The following is a 24,516-nucleotide window of genomic DNA, read 5'->3' as shown; positions in this document are numbered from 1 at the left end:
CGCCACCAGGGAAGCCCCATCTCTAATTTTTTAACTCTCATATATAACCCTGCCATGGATATCTTTGAGCATTAAGTTTTGTCCCCATTTCAGATTCTTTCCCTAGTGTAGAGGTCTGAAAATGGAATTACAACATTAAAGGGTGCGTACAATTTTAAGCCATTTAATAAGAATTTGTCAAATTGCTTCCAGGAAGATTGTGCCTGTTACACTCCTACCAGTAGTTGAATGATGGGAGTGCCCGCTTTGCTGTGGCCAGAACTGCATCAAGTGTTATCATTTTAAACATTCTCTGGTATTTTGACATGGTCTGCCCCTTAAGGCTGAAATGTAACATAGCAAAAGGAGTCAACATAGTAGTTCCTTTGATAAGGAGTGTTCTTGCAAGGCAAGAAAACTTCTAATGAGAAATGAAATCCTTGCTTTGTCAAATTTCCAAGCGCTGCCTCCATCCTGTTATGAAGCCTGGAAACTTCCTGAGTGTTTTCTGAGGTTACAGGGCAGGATGTTGGGGGAGAGGATATGTCAGCAGCAGGACAGGTACACAAGGATTTTAATAAACCAGTTTTGTTTCTGTTCTCAAAGTTGGACATTGAAAACTCTGAGCATTTGATGGGATGAGGGAGGCACACTTGAACAAAAAACCCTGATAAATTTAATCACTTTACAACTGAAGCCATTTGAGGGACGGGAGGATGGGGCAGGGAGGGAGCGGCTCCTGCACTGCCTGCAAGGTAAGGTGGGAGACCAGCCTTGGGAAGGGCTGAGGGAACAGTGTGCACCTGCCCCTCACCGCCCTGCCACCCGGCAGCCTCCTTTCCTTTACCAGGGGTGTCCGTTGCCGTCTGGTCTTGCCCGGGCTCCTGGGCTGCAGAGGAAGAGCTGGGGTCACAACTGAGTGAGAGGCAGGGCAGCGTTTTTTTTCTCCAGCAGTGAACTGATGTGAGTGTACAGTGCACAACAGGTACAACTGGTCACGCATGAATTCCACAGTATCCAAAGCAGTTGTAGTCGGCGGTATGGTGGCCCCAAAGATGGGTTTTGCTCTTTACATTTTCTTATATTATTGTTGTATATTTAAGTTTGGTTCTAATATGCTGTTGAATTCGGTTTGTGAGTATCTTGTTGAGTATTTGATCAGAACTCTTGAGAATGAGGAGGTGTTACACTGGCTTCATTTACTCTTTTATGTGTGTCCCTACTCATATCAGGGCCCTGGAAGGCAGGAATTGAGAAGCAGCTTATGTATTTTGTATACCTGTGTTAGGAAGCATAGTATACCCTGTTGCTCCCTCCCTCCAGGGTGATCTCCCTTAAACCACGTCATTACGTTGCCTTAGCAACTGCTATTTGCTATGCTTTTCTTTTCAGAAAAAGTTGTATAAGCTTTTCCAAATAAGGTCCAAGTAATGTGACCTTATTTGGAAAAACGGTCTTTGTAGATGTAATTAAGATAAGGATTTTTTTTTTAAAGAAATTAAGATTTTATTCTAATGAGAGTCCACCAAGATTTCTACCCAAGGAGTGACATGATTTAATTAACATTGCTTAAATCTTGTTGTCCTTTCTTTTTTCTTTGGCCCCACCATGCGGCCTGTGGGATCTTAGTTCCCTGACCAGGGAAGGAACCCGTGCCCCCTGCAGTGGAAGCTTGGAGTCTTAAGCACTGGACTGCCAGGGAAGTCCCAAGATAAGGATTTTTGAGATGAAGTCATCTTGGATGACTTCTCTAGTGGGCCCTAAATGCAATGACAAGTGTCCTTATAACAGAGAGGAAGAAAGAGATTTTACACACACACACACATGCACACACGCACACACACACAGAGAAGGCAGTGAAGCGGAGGAGTGATGTGGCCCCAAGCCAAGGAAAGCCAGCAGACACCAGAAGCTGGAAGAGACAGGGAGCATTTTCTTCTTCCCTAGAGTCTCTGGAGGGAGTGTGGCCCGGCTGACGCCTTGATTTCAGGCTTCTGACCCCCAGAACTGTGACAGAATAAATTTCTGTTGTGTTATGCCACCCAGTTTGTGGTAATGTATTATGGCATCTGCAGGAAACTTGTACACCAGTCTGTGATCTGTTCAACAAGACATTTCCACTGATCGCGTGCTTGGCTGTGTAGCAATGTCATAAGCAGTAAAAGCTTCAAAGCTGCCCTTAATTTCTGTACTTATTGTGAGCCAACAGCAAGGAGGTGGTGGATGGCACTGGTTTGCAGACCACCCTCTGAGTGCCACAGGTCCTGTCTCCCTCCCTGGTTTTGTGGACAAGGAAACTGAGGCCCGGAGGGGAGAAAATGGGTCTGAGTTTAGAGCACAGGTGCCTCTGCTGCTGGGAATGGACAGATAGGATGTGGCACCAGCCTCCCGGGGGCCAGGTCTGGGGTGAGCGGACAGAATTGCTGCCCTTCAGCCTGTCCTGCAGGCCCGCTGGTGTCCCTGTCGCTGTTCTGCACCCTGCAGAGTGAAAGTTGATGCTCCAATGAGCCCCTGGAGCACTGAGCTGCCTAGAAGGCCCAGAAGCCTTTGCTGCAGCTAATGAGCCGAGAGTAGCAGGCGAAGCACCCTGTCAAGGGTAGAAGTCACAGCTCGCTGTCGACTTAATTTCTAGCTGACTGCTTCAGTCTTTGTGGTTTGGGTCATATTTTCTCTCTGTAGCCCAATTTTAACATTCTACATTTTCAGAGGGGTAATTATCTCTTAGAGAATATGGGATTAGACTACAGTCATCTAGACTCTTAATGCTGCTTGAATAAAGTCCGTCCAACTTAACCTGGCATTCAGACCCCCTGAAGACCCTTCTGCTCTCCAGCCCTGCCTCCCAGCCCTCTGTTTCACACACCCTCATCTTTGAACTTCACAAAAACCATGCTCCCTAGTAGAGGGGACTAGAAGGTGTTAAGAGTCTTGAAGCCCTACAGTAGGTGAGTTCATGATTGACCAACTCAAGAACCAATGGAAAAGTAGGTCAAGGGGTTAGAGGGCATAAATCTTTCAAGATCTCAGGAAAAAAAAAATGTTCACATTTACTAAAGTAGACTCTAAAGGCAGCACAAACAGCTAGTACCAATCACTAGCATATGAGCTAAGTCATCTGGTCTACCATCCGGCTCCGTTGAGCCACCACATGACTGTAGCCACATGAGTAGACCAGAAGAAAAACCACCCCGCTGAGCCCAGCACTAATTGCTGACCCACAAACCATGAGTAAATAAAATGTTGATTGTTTAAGACAAAAAAAAGCACAGCGCAGTAAATCAAGACTTATCCTTGAGTTATTACATTTCTCTTTTTAGTAATGATAGGCATTGTATAGTTACTCAGTTATTCCTTACTTGCTATAGACACTTTCAGAGTCTCCCACCTTTGTATTTCATTGAGATTCTTATTTTGTTTTGTTATGGATAGTACCCATATTAAGAGCCCCTTTTCCCCAGTATCTGGGTCTCCATCTTAATATTTAATACTGCCGGGACTTTATGAATTATTTGTTGGATCTACTCTCTGGGTTTCCCACATCTCTCTCTTCCTTTCCTCTCAGGTGTTATGGGACAGTAGTTCAGAGGCCCAGGTCACTCCCTCTCATCTTTTATTTTTTCCCAAGGCTTTGTTTCAGAAGCCTTTATTTCTTCACCCTCTGCTTGTGTTTGTTTTTTTTAGTCCCAACCCTGGATCTCTTATTTTTAAATAAGTAATTTTTGTTTGCAAGGAACAGAAATGCTCTCGTGCCAGCTGTAGTTAGCAGAGGGTCTGTTGCAGGAATCTCAGGAATGCAGGGAGCAGGCTGGAGCAGGAAGGCTCCTCTAGTTCAGGGGCTGTGCGGTCCTGTTCATCTCGTGCGTGTCTGCGTGTGTGTGTGTGTGTGTGTGTGTGTTTCTCTGGATCAGGGCTCACTGCTGCCTGCCTAAGTTTGCATGTCTTTATTCTCAAATGAGGAAAGAAGGAAGGGAGGGAGGCAGTGTGGCTGCTGCAACACGCCAGTCCCTCGGGGGAGGGGGGTGACTGACGCGAACGGGCTTGGCGGGGGTGTCACAAAAAAGAGGTCTGTGGAGGGTAGTCCCACCAAACCTATTATACCTCTTTTTCTGATTTCTCGACAGGAATAACCCAAGTCACCTTTCCTGGAAATCAGTTTGCTGAAACTATTGAAACAGCAGTTCTTGAAGAAAAGGTAAATACAAGTGAATCTGTGTCCTACTAAAATTCTCTTAAGAGGGAAACCATGTTTGGAGGGTTGACCGTCCCTGTCATTCCTTAAACACACCCAGTTCTGTATGTATTATTTTACCTTCCTCTGCCTGGCCAAGTTCCTAGTCATCCCTCAAGGCCTTTATCAAGTGCTGCCTGTTTTGAACCCCACAATACTCTCTCCTTCTAACTGACACGTATCCCAACGGGCTTTACGTTACCATTCGTGCCCCTCCTCTGACCGTTCTCTTGTGGCTGTATGGAATGCAGGCGCTCCTTCTCTGTGACCCCCACCCCGTAGCAGTTCCACACTTGATTGTAGTTGCCTGTTTTCCCCAGTTACTTTCTCGAGACATATCTGAATTGTGCCTTGGACATAGTAGATGCTCCGTAAACGTTTATTGAATTCACAGTGAATTGGCCTCCACTCTAGACGGTCAGCTCCCAGGCGGATTCACTTTGTACCTCCACCACTACACCCTTATAGGGTCTGTACTATAAATCCTTCTCCAATCGATTCTGTTCTTTGAGCATGCATCAGAAATTGTTAATCTTCTCTAGTTGTCCTTTGTGTTTTGGCTGGTGGTGAAATGAAGCAAAGCTTTTATATCTAGTTTTTATTTTCCATGGGCAATTTGGGTCCATGTTAAGAGGAGTAATCCAGAAGCGGGAGGGGAAGGGAGGTGACAGGCGGGTCAGGGAACCAGTGACGGTGGGAGCATGGCTCCCCACCCTGCCTCTGCCTCCCTGTGGTTGAATGGGATTACTGGAGGTGGAGTTTGGTCATGCCCCTCTTGTCTGCTGGATGGCAGATGCCCTCCCCCATCCATCCATCCATCCATCCATCCATCCATCCATCCATCCATCCATCCGTATGATCTTCCGAGCTGCCTCAATCAACAGACAGTTGTATCTGAACCCACCTCCCTGCTCCAAACCTTTTTTGCTTTAAATCATTGAGTCAGCGGATTCCTTTTCTCACCTGCTTTTACTGCACCTGCTGAATATCCCGAAGACGTTCCTCACTAAGGTAGGAATGTCATGTAATGTTATCTGTTTTGTTGGTCACCATCCTCTTAAGAGGACTTGTCCCAGCCTTTCCTACCTGACAGTAACCAGCAGTTGTCTCTTCCATTTGAGGAGTTCTTCTCCTTTTAGAGGGTGCTTCTACACACAGCACCAGAGTTTCTTCTCCTCCCAATTCTAGGAAACAGGCAGGGGCAAACGGTAACTTCCCATTTCAGTAAACAGGCTCAGAGCAGCTAGGCGTCCTGCGTGAAGCCACGTCGCCAATGCGAATGGCATCTGGTTTTTCTCTCCCCTGCGCCACCTTGCGCATTCCCCTTGGAAGCAGCCGCTGCTCTCACAGAACCCAGGGGCTCTGTCTCACCCACTCCAGTGTTCCTCTCAGTGCGGGGAGCTTTGGCCTGCTGTGGAGAGATGCCGTCTGACCCTGGTGTTTCCTCTACCGCCAGCCAGGCCGCTTTCTTGAAAAAGTAGGTCTCTTCCTCCCGAGACCTTCCAATCAGTCTTATAAGTTTTATTTTGGTTGGGGTTTATTTAAATGCAGGAACTTTTAATTAGTTTACGTGAATGCTGTGCTGTCTTACTCTAGGAATACATAGGAAGACACTCACAGGGGCTAGAGCAGCTTAATCTAGCTGTATCTAATGATTTTCTTCCCTTGCCTTCTCCTTTAAATAATTGCAGATGGTACCATCAGTCAAGGTGGCAGAGCACACTGCTTTATTGCCATGTAGAATTGTTTAGTTAACTGTGATTTTTAAAAAAATGGCTCAACTTTTAATTAGAAAGCAGATTGTCAAAGAGATTGGAAAATAGACCCATCATGATAGGAAACCAGGTTCCGGTCCAGAAGGGAACATGTTAACTTAAGAGCAGGATGTGATTTCAGTGAGTCATTGTTTTCCTAAAATAGGCCGTCTTCTCCGGTGTTTTTTTGAGAGAGAGACCTTCCTCTACATCTGTACCGCCTTAGATTAACATTTTCCTGGGGGAGATTCCACTTGTTATCCCCCAAACAGGATGGTACAACCCAGCAGCGGAACTGTCAGGGCACAGGGCTAGATACCGAAACCCTTCTGCCGGGACGCCTTGAAAACATCAGTGTCAAGAAATCAGCAGACCTGTTATGATGCTTGTAATTGAAGAATTATCAGGCTACATACTTTACTTCCTATTGTGGTGTGATGCAAATCCCATTTTACTGTTAACAGCACTGTTTTCTCAGCCCCAAAGCTGGTGGTATCTGCTTTACTACTGGAGATCATCTTAGAAGCAGCTTGCACATGTCCTGGCCGAGTTTGGCCCCATGAGCTCCCTGTGTGGTGCACCCCCCCACCTTGAGCTGGCACAGTGGTGGACACACGAGCACCCCGAGAGGAAGGTGGGAAGGATCACCTGTGAGAACGGCCCCAGGCGTCCATCACTCCACACGACTCCTCTGTGCTTTGTAGGTCCTTTTATACCTTTGATAGCAGCTAGTGAACTTGGATAGGTCATGGGCACCTCAATTTCAACTCTTGCTCTCCTATCACAGACCCTTTCCAGACCTCCCTTCCCCCCATTTCATTAAGGTGCACAGCTGTTAATTCACTTTCTCAAGCCAGAAACTGGGGAGTCATCTGTTATCTCTCACCTTTCTCTTCCTCCAAATCACCAAGTCCTAGTGGTGCTTCTGAAGCAGATCTTGAATTCTTCTGGCTGCCCTTCCACATCCGTCTCCCAAGTCCAGTGACACCGTCATTTGCCTGAGTCACTGCAAAGGCCTTTGAACGGTTGCCCTGCTTCCACTTTCCCTCCATTCTGCTCACCATGTGGGACCCAGGGCATCTTTAACAATGCTTGTCATATCATTTCACTCCCTTGCTCAAAGCTGTCAGTGACCTCCTCCCGCACTGGGATGGATCCCACGTGCCCAGCATGGCCCACAGAGGGGACTGTGCGATCTGGGCTCCGGGCCTGGCTGGAGATCCCACAGCATTGTTGCCATCATGTTGAAGTAACTTGTGAGATGCTTTGCCCTTTCACTTTGACTTCCTCGGCAGATCGCAGTGACTGATTTTCCAGGTCGCGTTCCATGCAGTGGAATGCTGCCGGGGGACTTTACACTGGGGAGATCCTGGACGTTTGATTTTACAGTAGGGATTCTGTAGGCTGGGTCTCTACTTCTGAGACTCCCTCCTGGATGGCAGTGATCTGATTCAGACATGCAAGTCCTTTCATCAATTCCCACAAAATTCCACAGACTCCCAAGTTTAAGGCATGACTGCAGGCTATCTACTAGTAATCACAGGGATGTCATTAAAAGTTACTGGAAAAAAAAAACAACAACAGGGTAATGGTGCGATTTCAAGGATTGGATATGATGCGATGGCCACTGTCTCTAACTTACAAGATGCCTTCCTCCCTCAGAAGAGGCAAAACCCACCTGCATCTAAAGTGGAAGCCCACCAAGGTCAGTCACAGGGTTCTCAACCTCCTAAATAGGGTTCAATGGGTCATCTTCAAAACTACTTCCAATATAAAATAAATGGCAAAGTGCAACTTACTTGAATTTAATGAGAATTTAATACGTAATACTATGTACTGTTTGCTAATGCTGAACTTTTCTATTTTCATGAACTTTCAATAATTCATAAAGTTGTACATAATCTTAAGAATAAATCTCAAGATTAAGGTTATCTTGAATAAATTTCATCTAGATAAAACCACACAAAAAAAAAATGTGATTGATGTTAAATTACAGTCCATCCTCCATGCAGGTTCTGCACTGGGGGATTCAACCAACCATGGATAGAAAATATTTGGAAAAAAAAATGCCAGAAAGTTCCGAAAAGCAAAAGTTGAATTTGCCACATACCAGCCTATTCACATAGCATTTACATTGCATTAGGTATTACAAGTAATCTAGAGATGATTTAAAGTATATGGGAGGATGTGCCGTAGCTTATATGCAAATACTATGCCATTTTATAGAAGGGACTTGGGTACATGGGGGAGGCGGGGTCCTGGAACCCACCGCCTGCGGATCCCGAGGGACGACTGTACTGCAGGCTGGAGTTTCTGGATGACTGCCTCATCCTCCACTAGGCCTCGCCACGCACGCAGCGGTGTGTTCCAGGCTCCCATGGAGCGTGGACTTACGCAGGCCCTTGGATTTCCCGTAGAATTTGGAAACAGTACCCTAAGAGTGCACTGTCACCACCGTCTTGAATTTGTGACAGTTTTTAATTGCTAGGAATCTAGATGTTTAATTGTCAATCACTGTTAGCTCGGCTTTCTCATTACTAGTTTAGGGGCTTCCCTGGTGGCGCAGTGGTTGAGAGTCCGCCTGCCGATGCAGGGGACACGGGTTCGTGCCCGGGTCTGGGAAGATCCCACATGCCGCGGAGCGGCTGGGCCCGTGAGCCATGGCCGCTGAGCCTGCGCGGCTGAAGCCTGTGCTCTGCGGCGGGAGAGGCCACGGCAGTGAGAGGCCCACGTCGTACCACAAAAAAAAAAAAAAAAAAATCCTGCTTATCATTATTAGTTTAGCACCATTTGGTTGGTTGTTGACCTTGAAGAGTGAAGTGGTGCCTATTTACACCAGGGATGTGTTTTGGCTAACAAGTTTCCAACAACTGGACTTTAAAACATGTGTGAGATTTAAACGAGTCATTCATCCCCCTTTCCTGAAGCAGACGTGCACCTCTCCCGCATTTGCTTCTACAGTGATTCTGCACAGTTAACCACTGCATATGTTTTGCTGGGAAGGGGAAAGTGTGTGGGGCGGGTCCACACCCATCCACGGGCAGTGATTTTAGAGGGATTTAGAAGTGTTTGTCCTAGTTAGGGCTTGAGAAAGCGGCGAGGTAAGGCAGGGAAACACAGGTTAGGCTGTTGCAGAAATCCGTATGAACCAGACGAGGGCCTACTGGTAGTGGGGATGAAGCGGGAGGATGTGCTGGGAGATGTTTAGGAAGAGGGGTTGGTAGGTCTTGGGGGACAATTTGATACAGGGGGTGGGGGGGAGGGGAGACATCGAGGAAAACCCCCAAACCTCTGGCTTGGGCACCATTAGCAAGAGGAACAGGCTTAGATCATTCATCAAATACTTACTGAACCCCTGGTGGGGGAGGTGGACAGAAATGATGAACTCTGAAAAGAAAAGGTGGAACGGAAGAAGGGTTATTTTAAAGGTGTAGAAGTAGGTAAAAGGGTCCCTAATTTTGACTAAGGGGATCAGACAAGTTTTCTCAGCAGAGAGAGTGTGTGATGCAGGCCAAGACGAGAAGCCCCGGGCATAAATGCACGTTGCCTTGTTCTGTACCACGTGCAGCAGGACAGGAGTAACGGCTGCACTGAGGAATGGGGAGGCTGGAAGCAGGAAGACGTGCGGGGTGAGGCCTCGGTGAGGGCGGGGAGGACAGACGGGCTCTGGGTATGGGTGCAGCGTTGATTTCACTTGGAGGTGGGGGGTGGGATCTAGAGTCGGGGCAGGAGGAGAATAATCAGGCCCTGGTGAGGGCGGCAGGGGGAAGCGGAGGTGAAGGAGACCAGGGCTGCCTTAGGAAGCAGCCTCACCGTGGTCAGCGGGGTCTCTGTGGCGCCTGCAGATGGGCCACAGGCAGAATCAGCAAGGCCGATTTCGTCTTCAGCGCTCCAGGGCCTCTTGTTCTGTGCCCTTTGCCCAAACCGTCCTCATCAACCGTTCAGGTTGGTAAACAGGCTTAAGGTTCAGCAAACAAGGCGGCCTTCAAATTAAAGATCAAATATGTATCACTTTGTTAGTGGCAGACCCCACTTCAGCAGCCCGAGTTCATTGTCTGACGGGGTCCTTCTCCTCCCCCGACCCCAAGCTGACCCTTCGGAGACTCCAGAGAACACCTGGCATGCCACCGGTTAAATATTGGATAGCAGCCCAGTTTACCGCCTGCCTTTTGCAGAGTATTTGGATTTTGGCAGCGGTCGGGGCCTGCAGTGAAGCACAGATGATGGGCTTGGAGCCTTCGCCAGCGGGTCTGTAGCGTCCTCTTTGGAGTGATCTGCTCGCCTCTGCTCCTCCTCTGGCTCACCGGCTGTCAGCCGCAGGCCCCCGTGACTCTGCATCGCGGTGCTGCAAAGCCACACTCGTTTCAGGCGCCCTCCTGCCCTATTTTTTTTTTTTTTTTTTTTTTTGCACTACGCGGGCCTCTCACTGTTGTGGTCTCTGCCGCTCCGCGGCATGTGGGATCCTCCCGGACCGGGGCACAAACCCGCGTCCCCTGCATCAGCAGGCAGACTCCCAACCACTGCGCCACCAGGGAAGCCCTCCTGCCCTATTTTTGCTCGAGGCTTGCTCCCACCTTTCTTTGTGGCCTCTGCTCTCTAATCAGAGATGCAGCCCCTTGTAATGCTGTCTGTACTACAGCACGTCCCCCGCTCTCTGTCACCTTACGCTGCTTTGTCTTCCTTCATAGCACTTCACTCCTTGACACGCTACATATTTATTTGTCTCTCGTCTGCCTCCTTTTCCTGGAATGTACGTTCCGTCAGAGCCAGAACTTTGTGTTGTTCATTATTCCATCCCCGCTGCCCGGACAGTGCCTAGCGCATCGAGGTGAATTGGTACCTGATGAGATGGACCAGTCAGTTCATCCGTCTGTATATGCACAGCAGTTGAGCAGTGCCTGGCCTGTGGTAGGTGCCCGCTAAGTGTTTGATGGAATGAATTGGTGAGTGAGTGTGTGTGACTGTGTGTGATTGGCTCGTCCCCAACACTTAGGTGCCCAGCAGGTGTCTGTGGAATAAATGAATGGATGTGAGAGCTTGCCCGTCTCTTTCTGAAGCTGGCCCTCTGGGTGGGGTGAGCCCCAGTCTCTGTATCTGAGGAAGGCCCAGGCGTGCAGCCTTGGGCGCATGTTAGTTGCGGCTGCTGTTTGCATTTGACGCTTCCGCCAGTCCCTCACTGTCTCTCAGTATGTGTGCCATCAGCCAGGCGCTGTAATTAACTTGCTGTAATTTAGCTTAGGGATGAATTTTTCATTTTAAAAATGCCATAAACAACTGGTGCTTGTGATATGTTGGTTGTTAATGAAGCTCATGCCTAAGAGAACATGAGGGCGGTGCTCCGCATCTGGGAGAGAAGGGCTGTGAGCCCGCTCCCGGCCACAGGAGTGTGAGGAAGGCAGGGGAGTTCTGGCGGACCTGTGGCTCTGCATGCCCGAAGCGTTCCCCAGTGTGTAGGCAGAGCCCTGGGGTGCATGTGGGTCCTGTTTACCCAAAGGTTTGGGGGAAATAACATTTAAAGAATATTAAAACAAATATGGTTGGTTGTTGGAGGAGAATTAAACATAGCTTCGTGGTTACAAGCAGGGCTCTGGAACCAGACTGGGTGCGTTTGAATCTGTCCCACCACTTATTTGCTTCGTGGTCCTGGGCAAGTTACATAACATCTCAAAACCCCATTTCTCGCCTCTAAGATGGGAGCCTGGGACGCAGTGAGAGCCACGGCAGGCTCTTATCACAGTGCCATGCCCGTTACGAGTAAACAGCAGGGGATAATGCTATATATGATCGCTTGACATTTAAAATAAGACACAATTAAAATTTTATTCTTGCAGTGGCTTTGCCCCAGACTTGGCCTCCAGGAATGAATGTCCCCTCTCCATATTTGAGATGGAAAAGTTAGAGAAGCACTGCCTGAAAAAAAAATCCAAAACAGTGCATACAATTGGCTGGTGTGCATGTCTTCATGAATTTCCCCCCAACCTCGCCTTAGTCTTGAGCTGCCACAGAGTTGAGCTGTCAATAACAAAGGGATAAATTAGTGACTCTTGCTTTCAGTACCTGCTGTCTTAAAGTACCTAATTGAATAGCACATGAAATCGAGAGAACCTGCAGGTTTGGATAAAGAATTGCTATTTAAGGAATGACCACACCTAGAAGAGCTTGTAAATTTTCTCGTTCATTACTTCCTTTCATTCTCATAGGAGCTTATTATTCATCAAGGTAGAAAGGCTGTCAGGGTGTTTCCATGACTTCTCCTGGGAATGGGATTGAAACACTTACCAGCCCCTTCCTGCCTTGAGGTCTTCTTCATCCAGTGTTTTTCGAAGGCAAGTCACTTTCCATGGGATTAAACTGACATTTTTTTTTAATGAAATGAAACAAAGTAGAAAATTTCTGAGTGTGTTGCACATAATAAGCTTACATACCATGGCATAAAACTTTGGTTTTAGTTTGTGCTGTTAATTGTATTTCTTTCTGTGCCTCTTAACCGTTTCAAAGCAGTGTTTTGTACCTTCTTACGGGAATTTCACTTAACTTCGTTTCTGTTTAGTCATCTCCTTTGTCCTTTCCATGGTTGAGTTTGCTTCAGGTCAACTAGTGAAAACAAATTACTGTGCTTGAAGTTGCTGATCGCTGTGAATTTAACTCTAACTTGTCTGGGTTACATAACGAGATCATCAAAGGCTTTTTTGCCCACCCGTCTTCAGTGGGAGGAACTGATGGTTGAGCCGCACCTGCAGAGCTTGGTGGAATTGCAAGGCAGGTCCCGGAAAGCCAATATTTCCCCAAGGCTGGGAGAGCCTCTTCACCGCTGGTTCTTGGAAGAAGCGTGCGGGGACTAGTCTGCCCTCACATGACCTTCTTTGTTCTCTGAGACCAGCAGGAGAGGCCTGGGAAATGTGACAGTAGCTTGAACAGAAAAGGGAGGGAATTGGCTTAGTGGAACGAACAGAATTGAGGCTCCTGCAGAGTTTTCCGCTCCTGAGCTCTGTGTGTGTTGGGGGTCAGGGAGGCGCACGTGGAGGGAGTGGGGCTCCTTGGACAGGCCGCTGAAGCCTGAACAGCGGCAGCGCTTCAGATGCCAGGTCCTGGGCCAGGCGCTTTTCTTTTGCAATCTCATGTAACCCTCACCTTGTGTCATAGTGGCCTGACGAAATCCTGTCCTGGTTAAGTCTAACATCCCCCGACTCCATCCCCTGCACCTGCACCTGTGCGTTGGTGCCAGCCCCCAGCCGCCTTGCTCTAAGCTCTGAGGCCTCTGACTGCAGGCTGGTGGTCACCCGTCGTGCTCCGATGCATCCATCCCGCTTGCCCGCTGTTTCCCAGCTTCTCTCTCTTCAGACTCCAGCATCTCCTCCCTCTTCCTGCCTCCCAAGCTGATGACCTTCTTCCCATTTCACCGAGAACCAGCAATAGCCCTGCGAGAACTTGCACAGACTCCCACCATCACCTTGGGCCCATCCGGGGCCAGCCCAGCTGGTGCTCCAGCTCCCCTGGGCGGCTCGCCAGCACTTCTGTTTCCTTCCTTCTCCTGATCCATCTTCCCCTGTGACACAAACCTTCTATAAGTGCCTTAAAAAACAAACAAGTAGAACAAAACTCTTGTCCTTATATCCCCTTCTGATTCTGACCCTATTGTCATAGTGACGATGAGGATGATGTTGCTGATGGATGACGATACTTACATAGTAAATACTACGGGCCAGGCATTCTTCTCATATACCAATTCCTTAAGGGATTGTTCTCCCCATTTTTCAGATGAGAAGTGTGAGGCACGGAAAGATTAGGGAACTTGCCCGAGGTCACAGGGCTGATAAATGGCAGGACTGGGATTGCAGTGCAGACACGCAGCCCCCGGGTCCCGCCTTGAGAAGCGTTGGCGACTCGTGGTCTCCGTTCTCTAGCCTGCTCCCTCCCTCCCTGCGACCCCCTCAGATCCGGGCACCCTCCCCACCTCGCCACCCCACCAAAACTCTCCCCTCAGGTCACCGATTACCTATACGTGACCAAGCCTGATGAGCGGCTCCTTCTTCCTGGAACACTTTCTGCACTTGCCTTCCAAGACACCTTACGCTTCCAGTTTTCTTCCTTTCATACCTTTTTAGTCTCTTACTCGTTGCTCTTCAACTCTGCAAGTCCTAAACCTCAGAGCACACTGGCCCTTCTCTGTCTGCGCTCGCTCCCCAGCCTGGCGGCTTGCAGTGCTGACAGCTGCCACGCTCCTGTCTCCAGCCCAGCTCTCTCCCCAAGCACAGCCTCATGCATCCAGCTGCCTGCTCAGTGTCTCCACTGGGGACAGCTAATCGCGTCTCAGACTTGACGCATCCCATTGTCCCCACACCCCTACGTGGCGCCGCCATTCCTGCACTTCCTTGGGCCATAGAGCCTTTCATCATTTTATGTTTTCACACTCCAGTTCCAATCTGCTGGTGAATCTTGTTGGCTGTCCCCTCAAAGTACCCGACCACTTTTCCCCACATCTGCCCCTCCCTGGGACCAAGCCACCACGTACCTCCTGAATAATTCACTCATGTCCTCACCGAGCTCCTGGCCTCAGCCCTTGCCCCTTGCAGTCAGTCGTCCAGCAGTGCTTTTCCTTAGCACAAGCAGAGCCCCCCGGTGGCCCCCGTCTCGCACAGGTCACTTCCTCACCTCCTTTGAGCCTCTGGTCCGGTGTCACTTTCTCATGAAGCCTTCCTTGATTGATTTCTCTAATTTTGCAGCCTCTGTTCCCCCAACCTTTATTTTCTCTAAAACACGTAGCATCATCTGACACATATTCTGTTCATTTGTTGGTTGTCTGTCTCCCACATTCCCTGTAAACTATCCAGCATGTCTCCCGACATACAGTTGATGCTCAAAAAATATTTAAATGCTAGGTAGTTTTATCCCTGTTTTATAGACAGAGTAATTGAAGGTCTAAGGGCCACAGACCCCAGAAGTGCCAGGATGGGGATTAACACCCAGACGTGAGCTTAATTGCTCTGTCTGCTCTTTTTCTTGTAAAAAAGGACAATAATAGGTAAGATAAAGAGTTACCATGAGGAGGAAATGATTACTGCACAGGAAAGCACTTTGCAGGAATGTTACTTATCCGATTTATTGAGAACCCTAGCTCTTTATGTCTGTGTTATTCAGCAACCCACCCCAAAGTTCTTTTGTGTTCTCGGGTTTTTATTTAGGAGTAGCTGACACTGCCACCGAATTACATAGTTTCTTCTTCCTTCACCCTTGGTGAGAGAAGTATGTACACGTGTTTGTGCCTGTCAGCTTCCGTCTGTGGCTCTGACCCTCCCCACAGGCCGGCCGGTCGGGAGCTCCCCGACCTCTGAGGCCGGTCGGCAGCGGGGCGCTGGAGCCAGCGTACGTGGCTGTCACTGCTCACGTCTGTGTTCCCGGGAAGGCGCTTGCGTTATCAGCTGGTGCCTAGCGGGTGTCGGGAGCCCCATCCCGCTCAGTTCTCCTGGCGGCCTGCCCAACCCGTGTCCCCGTCTCTGCGGCAGACAGAAGTGAGGTACTCACGGCCCATTACGGCTAAACCCCAGGGACGTACAGTGAAGTGAGCACACTCCATGAGCCACAGAGCTGCTGTTCTCGGCGCGCAATTTCGGTTTCCCTGAACTCAGGGCAGCTTCCCTGGGCTCACGGCGTAGAGCATGGAGTGGTGCAGCCCTCCTGACGCTTCATGTTTATAATGACGCAGCCAAGAGCAGAGCTGGTGGAGATCTGCCCCACATACACCCTTCTTACGTGTTGTTTATTCATTTGTGTTCCTGATTTTGCAGTAGGAGAAAAACGCAGCCATTTTCTCAGTGAGCATCTTACACCGCCTTTTCTGGAGACAGGAGAGCTGCAGGGCTTTGAAAAGGTGGACAGCGTGGAGGATGGGCGGGCAGTCTCTGGCCTCCATCCCTGGGAGCGGCCCTCCAGGCGGGCCGCCACCTGGGCTGGGTGTCTGTCCTTGCATTGACTGTGTGGGGAGGAGCGGGTGCAGCCGACAGTCTGCGGCCACTTAATGGGCGCCCCTGCAACAGCCTGGGACATCCTGGGGGCCTTCTTACAGAGCAGCCTGGCCCACCATGAGAGTTCAAGCAACCTGCAGTGCGTCTTTAAGCCCAGGACAGCTTCTGGGAGTCGGAGCAAGTAAGGAACAGGCTTTATCCGCTGCCAAGTGAGACAAGCACCTGGAGGGCCTGTGCTTCTGCTCACATACCCTCCCTCCTCGTGTCCTCAGCCTCCAGAGTTGACGGGCAGGAACCCGCCGTGGACTCTTGACCCTGTGTCCTGTGACCCCATGGGATGGCCCGGCTACCTGGAGGCAGCTGGGTTGGATGGGAGGCAGACAGAGCTGGGTCTGAATCCCAGATGCACTCTGACTTACTACCTGGGCCCTTCCCTTCTCTGAGCCTCAGTTCCCTTGTCTGAAAAATGGGATAAAAATCGCAGTGCGGTTTGCGTGTTTGTAGAGGGCTTTAGTGCGGTAGCCTGACAGGTAGTGCGCAGTGCGGTTTGCTTGTTTGTAGAGGGCTTTAGTGCGGTAGCCTGACAGGTAGTGCGCAGTGCGGTTTGCGTGTTTGTAGAGGGCTTTAGTGTGGTAGCCTGACAGGTAGTGCGCAGTGCGGTTTGCGTGTTTGTAGAGGGCTTTAGTGCGGTAGCCTGACAGGTAGTGAGCCTTCGGGATGTGATAGCTACTGTTCCTAATTGTGGGCTGACCTGGAGGCACTGTTACTGTGGGGTCATGCAGAGAGGATGGGTGCACTTTGGAATTAGGTCTGAGTTCAGATCCTCAGTCCATTCATTCACTCAATATTTAATGAGTGATTGTTATGGATTTTATACTAGGGTTGAGACTGTGCTGGTTTCCTAATGGTCTTTGATCTTGGGCAAGTCACCATACTTTTCTTTTTTTATTTTTTCATAAATTTATTTATTTTATTTATTTATTTTTGGCTGTGTTGGGTCTTTGTTGCTGCGTGCGGGCTTTCTCTAGTTGCGGCGAGTGGGGGCTACTCTTTGTTGCAGTGCGCGGGCTTCTCATTGCGGTACCTTCTTTTGTTGTGGCGCACGGGCTCTAGGCATGTGGGCTTCAGTAGTTGTGGCATGCGGGCTCAGTAGTTGTGGCTCATGGGCTCTGGAGCACAGGCTCAGTAGTTGTGGTGCATGAGCTTCATTGCTCCGTGGCGTGTGGAGTCTTTCCAGAGCAGGGATCAAACCTGTGTCGCCTGCATTGGCAGGCGGATTCTTAACCACTACACCACCAGGGAGGTCCCCATACTTTTCTGAATCTCACCTTCTTCACGTAAAATGGGAGTGAGCATACCAATCTTGTGTTGAGAATGAAATGAGCATTTCTAAGTGGTAGCTAGCTGGTTTATTATCTTCTGCTGTAACCTTTTCTCCTCTCCTGTAGAATTTTCTGCTGTAACTCTGTGCTTAGTACATGAGATGACTGCTTGTCCTCCAGCTTTGGTGTTCGATCCAGAGATGCTTGCTGAGCACCTGTTATGTGAGAGGCGTCCTGCCAGCCCAGGGCAATATTATTCCTAACAAGACACATTTGCTCGCAGAGGAGTGCTTAGTCCAGTAGGGACATCAGGGGCCCAGCCAGTTAGGCGGCGGCCACCGGTCAGTGCTGCAATAAAGGCATAAACTGAGTGCCGAGACGGCACTGAGGAGGGAGTGCTGAAGGCCAGGCACAGGAGTGACCAAGGACGAGCGTCTGTACCAGGAGGATGCTGGTGCATGGGGGAGGGCACACGGCAGAGCTCCTGCACGGACACGGGCATGGGATGTGAGCGTGTGGGGTGGGCACTCAGGCGTGTTGGTAGCCGTGGGTCATGTGAGGTATGATGAGGCTGGAGAGATCCATTAGGGCGGGGCTGTGAGGGCCCCGGCGTCCTTACCGCTGTGAGTTGAGGCTGTGATGTGGGAAGCTTATCAGGGGGCTGGACCTGGTGCTTATTGCATGGGGCAGGCACAGCACTGCCCAGCTGAAGTGTCATGTGAGACACTCATGGAATTTGAAGCTTTTGAGTCACCCACATTAAGACAGTGAGAAAAAACCAGGGGAAATTAATTTAATAATACGTTTTATCGAACCCAGCATATCCAAAATGGTATCATTTCTCGTAATTAGTATGGAAGATTTTAATGAGACAGTTTATATTCTTTCTTTTGGTACGGAGTCTTCAAACTCCGGTGTGTATTTCACAGTACAGCTCAGCTTGGACCACAGCCACATTTCCAGTGCTAGTAGCCGCATGTGACGAGTGGCTGCCATACTGGGCAGTGCAACATCAGCCTGTCTGGGATACGGGAGCTGGGGGTGGTCGCTGTGATTCTGAACCTTCCCTCAATTGCCCAAGCCAACCTTCTTCTCCCATCAAGCCTCTGGGAAAACCTGCCCAGCAGCAGACTGGTAACCAGTGGTTTTCAGCAGGGAAGAGAGAGAAACTGGGGGGTTCCATCACCCAGGGGTTATATGGTTCAAAACCAAAAAAAGGGCAGCATTCCCTGGTACCTCCCTCCGTACATGCGTCTGCACTGGAAAAACCTCCCTGGAAAGGGAGTTACTCTGTACCATTTACTGAGCATCTGGTTTGGCCTGTTAATCAATATCTCAGATAATACTTCAGTCTTTCTCTCCCGATGACTCTACAAAGCAGGTTTCCTTATCCCATTTTACAGAGGAGGAAAGTCAGGACATGAGAGATTAAGTACATTGCCTGGGGTTGTATAACTAGACATGGCAGAGCTGAGGCTCAAACCTGGTTTCAAACCCACGTTCTTACCTCTGCTCCTGGCTGTTTCCCTAATAGGTTCTAAGGCTGTCATGTACATTATGGTTTCTAAGTAGGAAGAAATATACATAAGGATTTTAATAAGCGTGTGTGTGCACAGTATACGTATATATATGTATAGAGAAAAAAGACTGGAAGGCTTAGCCAAAAAATCATAAAATGATTCTGTCGGAAAGGATGTGTTTCCCCTTCCTCTCTGCCCCCCCCGCCCACCTGCCCACGCACCCTGGGGACCGGTTGGAACATTCCAGTGCTGACCAGTTGCCATGGGCTTGTTGGTGGGGGAGGGGCACCGGTGGAACTCAAGTGTTTGTGAAGGTTCCGATCCCTTGGTTAGGGGAGCCAGAGGCAGGGGGTGGCCAGGTGGCAGTCGTGGTCGGGTTGTGAGGCTGGAACTCGGCTAGTGGCTTCTCTGTCCTGCCTGGGCTGCTTGCTGGGAAAGAGCCAGACTGCACCTTACAAGCTTCATCTCTGATTTCCTCTCTGCAAGGGGCTGGTGAGCAATGACGTGGCCCCAGAGTGGGTAAAGGGCTGGGAAGGTACGTGGGGAAGGCACTGGAGGATGCTGACTCTTCAGGCTCCGGGGTCAGGCTGATGTGTGTTTGACTTTTGACTCTGACACCCCTAATTCTGTGACAGTGGCAAGGCTTTGGGCTCCTCATTTGCAAAACTGGAGTAATCATTTTAGCCGGGGCTCCTTCACTGGAAGGTACAGAGACCCACTGGAGCCAGCTCAAGTTCAAAGAGATGTCTATCCTAAGAGTCAGAAACAGGTCAGCATAACTCAACTCAGGAGGCTGTATAGAGCTGGGCCTTGCCGGGGCTGTGCTGGAAAGGTAAGAGCAGAGTCCCCAGTGTCCAGCTCTCAGAGCGCTCCCCTCGCCTCCCGTCTCCTCTCCCCAGCTTGGCTTCCTCTGTTGTCTTCCGCACGTGGCATCGGATGGCCCCCATCTGCAGGATTTTCCAGCTTGTGTGCCTTCATGTTTCTTGGTTTAGATGTCTGAGATAGAGGCTGATTGGCCCACTCCACTGAAGTTCCTCTGGTCAGTTCTCCAAGCCGCCGGATCCAATGGCCGCTGCCTTACCTTCACTTTGTCTCGGCGGCGTTTGGAAGCCGTGCTCTCTTCTTCACTCTTGGTCCCTGGGTCCACACTTCTGTTCTCTCTTCACTTGCGTCTTCTCCACAGGCTCCTTTGCTTGCCCTTCCCCTCCTGTTCTCTGACTGTCACATGCTCAGGGCTCGGGCCTGGCCCTCATCTCCATCTACCTTGTCCTTGGTGAGCTCACCTCATCCGTGGCTGATGACTTCCAAATATAGATCTTCAGCTCAGACCGAGCTCTTGACTCATGTCCTCAACCGCCTCCTTGATATTGCCATGGTGATGTCTAATAGGCATCCTCACACATGGATAGATGTGAACAGAGCACTTAATGTCCTTTCTCAAATCCATCGCCCCTTCCTGCCATTCTCCCTACACCTCATAAGGCCGGATCACCATGCAGCCAGGTGCCCAAGCTCCAGACCTTAGGTCCACCCGTTATTCTCTTTCCCTCACGCGCCATGTCTCATCTGCCATTAGGTACCCCCCAAATAAAAGCCCACTCCATCCTCCTGTCCATCACCACGGGCCCTCCCTGCCCTGCTCTAAGGGCCTCCCTTTTCATTCCCCTGTACCCCAGTCTCCACAGACCGGCCAGAGGAGCTTTTTGAAACTTGCACCTCCCCGTGTGAAGCCCTTCAGTGCCTCCGTGCTGCTTTCGGAGTGAAACCCGACTCCTCACGGTGGCCCGCCAGCCTAAGGATGGCCTGGCCTCTGCGCCCTCTGCACTTCCCCTCCTGTCACCCTTCTGGTTCCTTCCGCTCCCTCTGCCTGCGGCTCTTCCCCAGCCTGTGTCCTGCTGGGCCCTTTTCCCTCGCCTCAGCTGTCATCTCAGAGGTGTTTTCCCTCCCTCCTCACCACTCTCTCTTCAGCCCCAGGGAAAGTGCGGGGCTGCGGTTTGAGGCCCACAGCTCAGGTGAGTGAGATCAGGGAGGCCACCCACTGGAGCCTGACCAAGACCCCAGACTTCAGGCTGGCGTGTTTGTCCTTTAAATCCTGACCAGACCGGCACTGTCCCCAGTGACGAGGCCTTTTTTTAAGCCTTGGAGAACTTCTGAATGCATCTCACAGGTGTCAAGAGCTGGTCGTCACGGGGGCTGCTGCCCATGTATGTCCACCACACCTCCGTGGGAGGATGCAGCCAGCAGCCGAAGGAGCGGGGCTGGGGCCCTTGTTAACTCTGGGCCTCTGGGGCTACCTGCCTGCGGCCAGTCCTCTGCGGGGGCGGGGGGGGGGGTGCCCTGTGAGGGTCCTGTGGGAGAATCCTGTGAAGGGTCCTGTGGAAGAGTCCAGCGAGGGGTCCTGTGAGGGGCCCTGTGGGGGGCTGGGCGACGGGCCACAGCGGGGTCCTCCTCTTTTCACAGGCCATTAGGTCCACAGGGAAATGGCTACAAATCAGGGTGCTGCCAATGGCCTCTTTTTAGACAATCTCGTGCAGCTGTGTCAGGGAGCGAACAGACCATGGCTCATAGCTTTGGACGAGGGATGCCATCCACTGCTCTGTTAGATACTCTTTACAGACCAGCTGACTGTGCGCAAGACGTTTTTCCTCTTGCCCCTTGGTGTCCTCATCTCCGAGCGGGGGTAGCGAGCCTGCCCGTCTCCCCGCAGGCTGTCTGTTGGGTGGGCTTCGGGAGCGTCAGCTCACGTGGATCCGGTGCCTTCTCCGTGCCAGGTGCCGTGTTACCGGGATTCTTGTCTCCTCCTCACCACGGTCCTGCGGGCGGGGCACTGCCATTATGCCACCTCCCCGGGGGGCAGCTGAGGCTGGTGAGCTCCGTGAGCTCTGACCAGGGCCCCGGAGCGGGCAAGCGGTGGGGAGGGAGGAAGCGGCTGCGTCCGGCTGGCCGGCCCGTCCTGCCAGGTGTGGGCGGGCCAAGCGCCATGAGGAGTGTTTTCTTTTCAAACCCTCAGTCACTCCTTCCGAGAGAGAAATTGTCCTCATTGTTCACATGATGACATTGAGGCCTCCTGAAGCCCAAAGCCGTTCAGCCCGGAAGTTGTATGTCCTTAGTTTGAACCCAGGCCTGCCTGCAAGTTCTCTGAAAGATTTGAAAAGGAGAATTTGTAAAGCTGGGGGTTCCTACACCTGTCAGGTCTTAAGGAAGTTAAGAGTGGCTATTTTCAAAAGCCTGATAGAAGGCGTAAATTTGCCTAAATGGGGCTCTCCAGAACTTTAATATGTGCTTTTGGCTGGCATCATGTCATTCCAGGGCAATAATTTCAGCCCTCTTGCACTAGGAGAAACTCCACCTGATTATGGAGAATAGGAAAAAATTTCCGGGGTCCAATCGGGGATGAGAGGAGTGGTGAGATTAGGATCCCTCTACCGACAGGGAGATTCGCACAAGACTTTTCCCGCCTCGGAACCCACATTCCACGTCCTGCCTGCCACTTGACACGTTCACTTAGGTGTAAATGTCATCTTCCTCATCAGGGTGGTGACAGGCCACCCACTGTCCTGGGGCAAAACTGGGTACACAGTATCATGATACAGAAGTCTCTCTGTTAGAGGAATATTGGTGTACACTGCTCGTCTGCCTCAGAGAGCACCTCTCTACCAGTCCCCCAGGATGTTTTATGAAGGACATTTGTCTTTTTCATTTCCCTGCCCAGTAGCCAACCCCCCCGCCCCACTCCTTCACTGTGTTTAGAAACACTCCCCCTGCTTATAGAGGTTGGAAGGCTAGGCTGTGGGTATATTGGGTCTCAGCTTGGCTGGTCACATGCACCTGGTGACACAGAAGCCAGGGCCCTGGAGAATTCGTCCTGAAGGCAGTGACAGCAGCTCCGTCTGGTTTCCAGGGGCAGTAGTGGTGGCCTCAGTGCCCCCTGCTCCAGCGGCAGTGTCCAGGTGATGATACAGCCTGAGGCCTCCTCCAGGCTCATGGTGTGAGTGGGGCTCAGGTGACGGCTGCACAGCTCCTTGCCCTGCTCATTTCCTGAGCCAGGTCCTCTTTTCTGGGGATCCTATGAGGTGCCAAAGTCCTCTGTGTAAACTCCATCTCAACTTGAATCAGCCAGAGTCTGTTTCTGTTGCGTAAAGCTCCGAATCGGACTCGTATGGAGCTGTTGCTCTATAGTTACCCACGGCCTTCGATTCATCCCCCAGGCCCCTGACAGCACCGCTTCACCGCCTGAGCACCTCCACGGGGCACAGAATTTACGAGATCCTAGGTTGAGTGGGTGGCTGGACCGAAGGCTCAGCTGGTCTCTGTTTATCGTCTGTCTGACCCAGCTCTCGACTCTGCTCGCAACCTAGGGTGCACCCCTAGACCGTGGGCTCTGTGAGCACAGCCCCGCGTGTTCCACCTCTTCCTCCGCACCTCGAGCAGAGCCTGGCACATAGGAGGTGCTCAGGAAGGTTTGGGTGGATGGGTAAAGGATCAAATGGAGATCAGAAAAGTCGGTGCCTCCGGGCTCTCTTCGGCCCCAGTGAGGCTGCCGCAGCCTGCGATCGGGTCCTGGGCTCGGGCAGGAAGGGAGCCACGGTCCTGGGATCTGCAGGCTGCCGGCGGTTCAGCGCTGGAGGTTAGCTGGGGAGATGGTAGGATTTAGAACAGTGAAGTAAATAGGTGGAGCCTTGGAAGGGAGAAGGGTGCCCCCCTTTCCGCTGAGTGGAGGCGGCATAGTTAGTGCTTCCCAGTCCCTTCGTGTCATGAAAGCAGTCTTGTTCATCTGGTGCCCAGCGCCTGGCCAGCTGCCCCTGGAGCTGAGAGGCCCTGTCTCAGTGTGCCGGTCACCTGTGCACAGCACACCTGCGGAAGCGCTGACGGTGATAGAGCCCCAGGAGCATCCTGCTTAGCTCCACCACCCACCACTCAGAGGGGCTGCAAGACCTCTTCTGTCCTTAATACTTGGGCTGCTAAGTTGCAGATACTCTTCCTGGTTTAGCGTTTGCCTTTGCCTTTGCGATTCCTTTTCCTTTCACTCCGTTCATTCTTGATCATAGTTCTCTCTACAGGAGATTCTGCACCTTGACCGGAGGAGCGTGACCCTTCCTTCAAATCCCTCTCCGGACGCACCCTCCTAGCATCCCCTAGGAAAGATGCGGCAGCTCAAGGGGAAGCCCAAGAAGGAGACGTCCAAGGATAAGAAGGAGCGAAAGCAGGCCATGCAGGAGGCCCGGCAGCAGATCACCACGGTGGTGCTGCCCACGCTGGCTGTGGTCGTGCTGCTGATCGTGGTGTTCGTGTACGTGGCCACGCGCCCCGCCATCACCGAGTGAGGGACCTCCCCCCCAGAGCGGAGGCACGGGAGGGGAGAGCAGAAGAAGAATGGCTTTCATCCGCAGAGATTTTCGTGATGCTGAGCTCTGAGCCAGAGGACCCCGTCTTCTCTGGTCTGTGACTTGATTAAAGTTTCTCCACTTTTCTTGGGAGGGAATAGGGAACGCTTTATCAGTGAATGTGCCACACACCTTATGGTCCACTTCATGTGCCTTTCAGACTTCAAAGCCGTGTGTGTGTGTGTGTGTGTGTGTGTGTGTGTGTGTGTGTGTGTGTGTGTGTGTGTGCGCGCGCGCGCGCGCGCGTGTGTGTTTCTCACCTACAATTGATATGTAGCTCCACCTGGTGAGAGGAGGAATCTCTGGGTCATGGATCAGTTGGAATCAGTGCTCACCCCATCCCCTTTGCTTTGAACATGACTCTTTG

At 51.0% G+C, this 24,516-nt stretch overlaps 1 long non-coding RNA gene across 1 annotated transcript in view; it reads left to right on the top strand.

Annotated features, from left to right (window-relative positions):
• Positions 1 to 23,904, top strand: part of LOC117202158 (uncharacterized) — a 70,167-nt gene extending 46,263 nt beyond the window's left edge. The window contains exons 2-3 of the long non-coding RNA XR_004484351.2: positions 4,101 to 4,171; positions 23,826 to 23,904. This is a non-coding gene — a long non-coding RNA (uncharacterized LOC117202158). The remainder of the gene's footprint in view (positions 1 to 4,100; positions 4,172 to 23,825) is intronic.
• Positions 23,905 to 24,516: the final 612 nt, after the last annotated feature.

Source organism: Orcinus orca, chromosome 8 (assembly GCF_937001465.1).
Source record: "Orcinus orca chromosome 8, mOrcOrc1.1, whole genome shotgun sequence".
In the NCBI taxonomy this organism is placed as follows: domain Eukaryota; kingdom Metazoa; phylum Chordata; class Mammalia; order Artiodactyla; family Delphinidae; genus Orcinus; species Orcinus orca.
This window is presented reverse-complemented; position numbering and strand designations above follow the sequence as displayed.